This window comes from Carcharodon carcharias, chromosome 18 (genome assembly GCF_017639515.1).
Source record: "Carcharodon carcharias isolate sCarCar2 chromosome 18, sCarCar2.pri, whole genome shotgun sequence".
NCBI classification, from domain to species: domain Eukaryota; kingdom Metazoa; phylum Chordata; class Chondrichthyes; order Lamniformes; family Lamnidae; genus Carcharodon; species Carcharodon carcharias.
Genome location: NC_054484.1, coordinates 103,679,598 through 103,688,364, shown reverse-complemented (window position 1 = coordinate 103,688,364; position 8,767 = coordinate 103,679,598).

The window sequence follows — 8,767 nt, the reverse complement described above, 5'->3', positions numbered from 1 at the left end:
TGCCAAGCAAATCAAGAACTGGGTGAACCGAGATCCAAGACTGTCAAAAGTCAAAGACTTTGTTTTACAAGGATGGCCAAGAACACTTGTGCCTAATGACTTACGACCATTTTATTCCAGAAACACTGAACTGAGTTGTCAGGACAGAATTTTGCTGTTTATGAATCATGGTCAAATGCCAGGGTAGGGAATCACTCTTGGCAGAGCTCCACAGTGCACACCCAGACATATCGAAGATGAAGGTACTGGCACACAGTTATGTCTGGTGGCCAGGAATAGACAGTGGCATTGAGAACATGGTTAAACATTTTACCAGCAACACCAGAAGCTACCTGTTTCAGCTGCTCTTCACCAATGGGAATGGCCTGGTCGACCTTGGATTAAACTGCATTTGACTATGTGGGAATGTTTCTATCCTAATAATCAACGTCAGCCACAACTATTGAAAAGCTGCGCCATTCCTTCAGTATACATGGTTTACCTGAGATTATTGTTCCTGATAAAGGAACAGCTTTCACCAGTGTGGAATTTCAGAGATTCGCAGACCTGAACGGAATCCGGCACATAAAGACCTCTCCTGGCATCCTTCATCCAATGGTCTCGCCGAAAGAGCTGGCCAGACCTTTAAAGCTGGTATGACGAGGTTATCCAGATATACTCTGAAGTATTGCCTTTCCAGATTTCTCCTAAGTTACTGTACAACACCACATACTACTATTGGCTTGACACCGTCAGGGAGTTACTGATAAAATGCCATTTGTGTACATGTTTTCACTTGGTGTTTCCACATCGAGAGGGGAAGATGACATAGAGCCAGAATAATGAAAAATTGAACCTTGATCTACACAGAAAGGCTCATATGTTCCGCCCCTGTGTACATGTGTTATTTTGGAAGTGGACCATATTGGACTCCAAAAGCCATCATTTCAGAGGCTGGTCTTTTATCTTTTCAAGTGCAAGTTGAAGATAGAATTGTACATAAACACATAGGTCATATTAGGGTTAGAGAAACATCCCAACAAATACAAGATCAACCTGTGATTGATGTGCCGCTGCCAACTCCTGAGGTGTGTGATCATCCTAGAGCTGATATTCCAGGAGTCTTTAACAAGTTGCCAAGTACAGAACTACCCAGTTCCAACAATTTATCTCCTGGTGCAGCTCCAGATCCTGTTATTCCTGTTCAGTAGATTCCTTCAGTAGATCTGAGCAGCTTTAACCGTCTCCACCGAGTTCCTCAGAGACTTGGTTTGTAATCACCAGAGACTGTACAAATGTTTGCTGGTTTTTCCCACTTTTTTTATTGTAACTGTAAGAAATTTAAAGGGGGAGGAAGTGTAGTAACTAGATGTATTGTAACACCCCCGCCTGTCAATCACTCATCATGTAATACGATTACGGGGGCTTCGACCAATAAGCTTATTGCACAGGTTGTGGGCGGGGCTTCCAACAGAGTGATCAGGTCTAGCATGCAAGCACCTCTACCTGTCTCCCAAATAAATTTTATCCATTTCTTCGTCAAACCTGCAGATCCATCAAGTTATTACAAAGGAGTTGTTGGACAATGGATTCACCTCCTAGCAGCTACTAGCCTGTTTATTGCAAAAGGTTCTTTCACTATAATGGGTAAGCGTCCAGCTGAGTCCTCTGGAATTGCAAAGATGCGCATGGTCTCTTGCACCCTGTGCAGAATGACTGGATAATGCAGCATGGAACAAAGACAACAGGTTTGGTAAGCGACAAAATGCTTTAAAAATGGTAATAAAAATTGTATCCATAAATGTGCATAACATTAAATCTACTATGCAATGTGTTGCGACCTTGGACTACCTTGCCAAGGTCAAAGCTGACCTGTTGTTTCTGCAGGAGTGTGTGATACCGCACCTCAGCTCCTACAGGCAATGGTCAAGATGGTGGTCCCATGGGCCATCAATCTGGTCAGGAGGAAACGACTCATGTTCCTCCGGCCTGGGTACTCTGCTGCGGGGAGGCAACTTCACCGTCTCCGAGGTTAAGGAGGTGGTGGGCGGGCACCTCCTCGTAGCAGACGTAATGTACAAGATTGCTCCACTCCGGTTAATTAACGTGTACGCCCCGGCTCAAAAGGGTGAGCGGCTGGCGGTTTTTCAGCAGCTCCCACTGCTGCTGGTGACCTCCAGGCCGGTCATTCTGGGCAGTGACTTTAACTGCATCATCGATGCGGCTGGACGATCCAGCAGGGCCAACAGCAGATTGGACACTACGTCCAGATCCCTGATGGAAACAGTAAAGGATGCTAAGCTGCACGACATCTTCAGCAACCCCGCAGACGGAGCGCAACGTAGATACACCTGGTCACGGCCAGACAGATCCATCCGTTCCAGGATAGACTTCCTGTTTGTGTCCCGTGCATTCACCATCAGATTCACTGACGTCAAGCCGGTGTTCTTCTCTGACCATTGCCTCCTACTGGCTGACTGTCACTTACAGGAAGACCAGGGGGTTGGCAGGAGGACATGGAAGCTGAAAGTGCAACTGCTGATCCCAGAGAACATTGAGAAACTCAAGAGGGATTACAAAGCTTGGAGAACCGTGAAACCCCTCTTTGAGTCCCTGACACATTGGTGGGAAGCGATCAAGGAAAACATCAAGAGGTTTTTCATCCTCAAAGGTGTCCAGAAAACTAGAAAGGAACAGAGGGAAATGTCCCGACTCCAGAAAAACATGCAGAACCTGCTCCAGCTGCAGTCGATGGGAGTTGATGTCAAGCAGAACCTCCAAGAGGTGAAGAGCTAGCAAGCCTCAGAGGCCTCCAAGATCATCTTCAGGTTCAGAGTCCATTCCGTGGAGCAGAACGAGACATGCTCACGTTTCTTCTTCCGAAAGGTACACAGAGAGAGCTCTGTGATCAGCAGCCTGAAGGAAGAAGACAGTAAAGCCATCGCAGTCCAACATTTTCAGGATCAGCAAATCCTTTCATGCCGGATTGTATGATGTGAAGCCCACAGACAGCACGGCCTCCCAGCCCTTCTTGTCTTCTATCACGGAGGTCTAAGACGACAGTACACAGGAGAGTCTGGACAAACTGCTAACTCCTGACGAACTGACAAAGGCCCTTGAGTCCTTCAAGAAAAGAAGCGACGGCTTGCCGGCTGAGTTGTATTCGGCTTTGTGGGACTGGATCGGCCCAGTCCTGCTACAAGTGTACGAGTGGCCGGCAGCATGTCAGAACCCATGAGGAAAGGCATCATCACCCTCATTTACATGCACAAGGGGGAAAGGGAGGAAATTAGAAACTGGCAACCCATTTCATTGTTGAATGTGGACTATAAGATTCTGTCCAAAATCATCACCAATCGGGTCAAGTCTGCTCTGGAGTTGGTGATCCACCCTGACCAGACCTGCACTGTGCCCGGCAGGAAGACCTCTGACAGCCTTGCGCTACTCAGGGATACGATTGCCTATGTGCAGGACAGGGGCCTGGACACTGCCTCATCAGCCTGAATCAGGAGAAGGCCTTTGACAGAGTATCGCACACCTACATGGTGGATGTGATCTCCAGAATGGGGTTTGGGGAGGGAATCCACAGCTGGATCCAACTGCTCTACACTAACATCAGAGCACTGTCTCAATCAATGGGTGGGAATCAGAAAGCTTTCCAGTTAAATCTGGAGTCACGCAGGGCTGCCCTCTCTCCCCTGTCCTGTTTGTGTGTTGCATAGAACCCTTTGCTGAGTCCATCAGGAAGGATCCGGGCATAAGAAGAGTGACTATCCCAGGCAGTGGAGGCACTCAGGTCAAAGCCTCCTTGTATTTGGATAATGTCACCGTCTTCTGCTCGGATCCGCTGTCGGTGCGCAGACTGATCCACATCTGCGACCAGTTCGAACTGGCCTCGGGAGCCAAGATAAATCATGGCAAAAGCAAAGCCATGCTCTTTGGGAACTGGGCTGACCAATCCTTAGTCCCCTTCACCATCCGTTCAGACGGCCTGAAGGTGCTGGGAATATGGTTCGGAGGGACCAGGGCATGCGTTAGAAACTGGAAGGAGCGAGTGGCTATGGTGGAAAGAAAACTGGGCAAGTGGGAGCGACGCTCCCTCTCCATTGCGGGTAAGAACCTGGTCATCAGGTGTGAGGCACTCTCGGTGTTGCTGTACGTGGCCCAGGTCTGGCCCATTCCAGACTCCTGCGCAATGGCGATCACCCGAGCCATCGCTTTATCTGGAGATTGAAAATGGATCGTGTTCACAGGGACATCATGTACAAGCCCCTAGATAAAGGGGGAAAAAACATACCCAACATCGCCCTCATCCTGATGGCCATCTTTGTATGTGGTTGCATCAAGCTGTGCGTAGACCCTCAGACGCAAACACCAAGTGTCACTACGTGCTGAGGTTCTACTTGTCCCCGGTGTTGCGAAGGATGGGTCTGGCCACTCTGCCGCGGAACACTCCAAGTTGTTGGACTGTGCCATACCACCTGTCCCTCATGGAAAAATTTATGCAAACACCTTTGACCACAAGTCCATCAGGCAGTGGTCGGCACGTAACATCTTAGAGGCCCTGAGGGATAGTTCCCCGAGCAGGCTGTTAAAGTCATTTGGCAGAATGCCTCATCGCCAGAACTTTCCAACAAGCACCAAGACATAGCTTGACTGGTGGTGAGAAAGGCCCACCCCATCAGATTCTTCCAGCACACCAGGAACCTCACCCCCTCTGCACGTTGCCCTCGTGGAGGCTGTGGTGGGGATGAGATCATTGTTCACCTCCTTGTGGATTGTGCCTTTGCAAAGAAGGTCTAGAGAGAGATGCAGTGGTTTCTGTCGAGGTTCATCCCGAGCAGTTCTGTGACACAGGACTCTGTGCTCTACAGGCGGTTCCCAGGGACACACACTGAGACAAACATCAACTGCAGCTGGAGGATCATCAACTCGGTGAAAAATGCTCTTTGGTCTGCCCGAAACTTGCTGGTCTTCCAGTGTAAAGAGTTGTTCCTGACCGAGTGTCGCAGACTGGCACATTCCAAGGTCCAGGACTACGTGCTGAGGGACTCACTAAAGCTTGGGGCAGCCACCACAAAGGCGCAATGGGGAAAGGTCGCTGTCTAAGACCTTACTGTCACAGTACATCGAGGGGCCGGGAATTATGATAGACCCCTCGGGCTGTACGTCTCACAATGAATGTGTGCATTGAATACTAATTGTATTATAATTGTATTGAAGCACCTCAGAGTGCAACATGATGTATGGCGATAACTCCAATACCATCGCACTGTAATGACCATATTGAAATGACTGTAATATTAATTGGTTGTACTGAAGCACCTCGTGATCTATGTGTAAAGCTTAAATAGGATTGCACTTTTTGTGATGGCCATTTAGAAATGTTTTGTAATGTTCTTTCAGATATTTTATGAATGAAGTATTTTTCAAAAGAAAAATATGTGCAGTGCATGATCTTGTTGCATGCATTTCTTGCGTTCTGCAGTTATTAGTGTTGAGAATCTGTTTCCACATCTCGCACCACCCCTCTTCTTTTGCAAATCACTTTAAATCTGTGCCCTCTCATCTCGGTTCTTTTATGAGCAGGAACAGTTTCTCCCTATCTACTCCATCCAGTCCTCTCATGATTTTGAACACCTCTATCAAATCTCCTCTTAGCCTTCTCCTCTCCAAGGAGAGCAGTCCAGCTTTTCCAATCAACCTTCATAGCTGAAGTTTCTCATCCCTGGAACCATTTTTGTAAACCTCTTCTGCACTCTCTCCAATGCATTCACATCCTTCCTAAAGTGTGGTGCCCAGAACTGTACACAATACTCCAGCTGATGTCTAACTAGTGTCCTATACAACTTCAGCAATAACCTCCTTGCTCTTGTACTTTATGCCTCTATCAATAAAGCCTAGGACTATATGCTTTATTAACTGTTCTCTCCATCTATCCAGCTACCTTCAATGACTTAGGCAAATATACACTCAGGTCCCTCTGCTCCTGCACACCCTTTAGAGTTGTACACTGTATTTTGTATTGTCTCTCCAAGTTCTTCCTACCAAAATGAATCACCTCACACTTCCCTGCATTGAACTTCATCTGCCATCTATCTTCCCACTCCACCAACTTGTCTATGTCCTATTGAAGCTCTACACTGTCTTCCTCATAGCTTACAATGCTTCCAATTTTTGTATCATTCGCAAACTTTGAAATTGTCTTCTGCACACCAAGGTCTAGATCATTAATATATATCAGGAAAATTAAGGGTCCCAATGCCGACCCCTGGGGAACTCCACTACAAACCTTCCTCCAGCTCAAAAATATCCATTAATTATTACTCATGGTTTCCTATTACTCAGCCAATTTTGTATCCACATTGCTACTGTCCCTTTTATTCCATGAGCTATAACTTTTCTCACAGGTCTGTTGTACGGCACTGTATCGAATGCCTTTTGGAAGTCCATGTACACATCAAGAGCTTAACTCTTATCACCTCTCTGTTTCTTCTTCAAAAACTCCAGCAAGTTACTTAAACATGACTTTCCCTTAAGAAATCCATGCAGGCTCTTCCTAATTAACCCATATTTTTCCATGTGACTATTAATTCCAGCCCAAAATATCGCAACTGCAAAACCAAATCTCAAGCTTTCAACTCCTTCACTTCTGAAAGAAGCGATTCAAGCAACAGGCCTGCAATGATATCTCACAGAGACTGGTTTGAAATCTCAGCTTTAAGTACCTCTTTCCTTTATCCACATTTTAAGCTTTGTATGTTTATTTTAGTTAGTAACTTTATCACTTTTACTTAAATAACTTTCGCAGTAGTTTTTGCAATAAACTTAACTTTATCTTGTGCTGGATTACTTTTAAATTATATCACTCATAAACTAAAAGAGGACTACATACACACATACAAATTCTTAGCTGACGGACCACTTTAAGGAAACACATTTTACGTGGTTATGACATTTCCCAATTTGCAAAATTGGGCCGAGGACCAATAGATTCAGTAGATGATCACAAATTTCCATCTGGTCTCAGATTGCACCAAAAATAGGACTTGTTTGGCTCTCTACTGGTCTCTCCTGCACAACCATGAATGCAAACTCTATGGGTGGGATTTTCCAACCCCAACATCTGTGGGCTTCATTGCGGGCGGGACGGGAAAATTTGGAGAGCCATCCCTCCCGAGACGATGCCAACCAGTGCCAGGAATGGAAAATCCCAACCTATGTTTAGGAGCAGGGGATGGTGGTGGAATGGAGGCCCTTCCTACAATTATTTGAATCTAGGCTGCACAATAATAGGGGTCTAATATTTGTGATTCCAATGTTCTCCTCAAGTTTTGGATAATTGACTATATTTAGAGTTCCCTGTCCATCCAGAGGGATTTAGTGATGCAATTATCTAGGTAAGAGAAATACTGGGATAGTATCTTGACAGGCAGCAATTGAATGGTTAAAGAAGGCATGGAAAATTATTCATCTTCATTGTGTTCAGGACCAATAGGGTTTTTTTTAGTCAACTCACAATTAGGTGAAATACTGAAACATGATCCTGTAATGCAGACATCTCCTAGCCCCGTAGCCTCTATTACAGAGACAAACCAAGTGCAGCAATCTGAAATTTCAAAGTTACATTTCAAATTCAGTGGGAAAACTTTATGCCAATTTTCTATTCCATTTCCCTGTAATGAATACAAGGAAAACAAAAGCTTTGAGAACAATATCAGTTATCTCAATTGGCCTAGTTTGTCTGTAACTTTTTTTAAATGTTTGTTTTAAGTAACCAGTAAATACACCTAATCAAGAAATGACAAACACTAATTAAGAGGACACTAATGCCTAGATCATCAAAAAAAATACTCTCTGATAGGCAGAACGTGATTAGAACAATCTCACAGGTGACAATAGCCATCCCATGTCTCAGTCAGGTAGCCAGTTTTCCTGTCAGAGCTACCCCTATCCTCAAAATACCTCAACAACAATGCCTTAAACAAACCCCTTTTCACCAAATGTCCTGAACACACTTCAACCGGCATGTTCACTTCTTACCCTATCAGAATCATTCCAAACCAATTTTCCTCCCACCCGTCAAAATTACAAAAGCTAAAGTCACCAATGATAACCCTGATGTCTTCCTCAGTACTTGGCAGTTCTGGGTTTCTTTTGTTAGAATCACTCTTCTTCAGATATGATTCCAGTGGCATTACATGACCTGTTCTCTAGCAAGTTAGCAAAGTTGGGCTCTTCATTCATTGAGCAACAAAGACATAGGGCGGAATAGTCCCAGAATTGCACTAAGTGTGGCAGCGGGCATGAAAAACATTGTTTTAACCGCCGGCCACAATAGCAGGTTTTTGCACTATATCGTCTGCATCCCACCTCATTAATTATGCAGCCACAGGAAACACACCGTCTTGCTGACGGGCAGCTTCTGAATTGTCCGCCACACTGGTAATACCTACCTCACCGTTTCCTCACTCTGGGTGCCATATATAAACTGCAGCAGCACACACAGTTCTCAATGCTGCATCCCAGGCTGCTCCAGTGAAGACATGGCCCTGAAACTCAAGAAGAGCTCAGTGACCCATCACCAGAATGTCTTTTAGAGGCCCACCATGATGTTCTGCACTCTTGCTCTCACTGCAGGAGATCCAGCAATCTCACCACTCCAGCTTGGAAGGTGGTGGCAGTGTTGGTCAATGCCAACACTGCAAAGAAGAAGTTGGCCATTGTTGTAAATATAGTTTTGGGAAATATAGGGCTGTAGCTTTAAGGATAATCCTGTGTTGTAAGA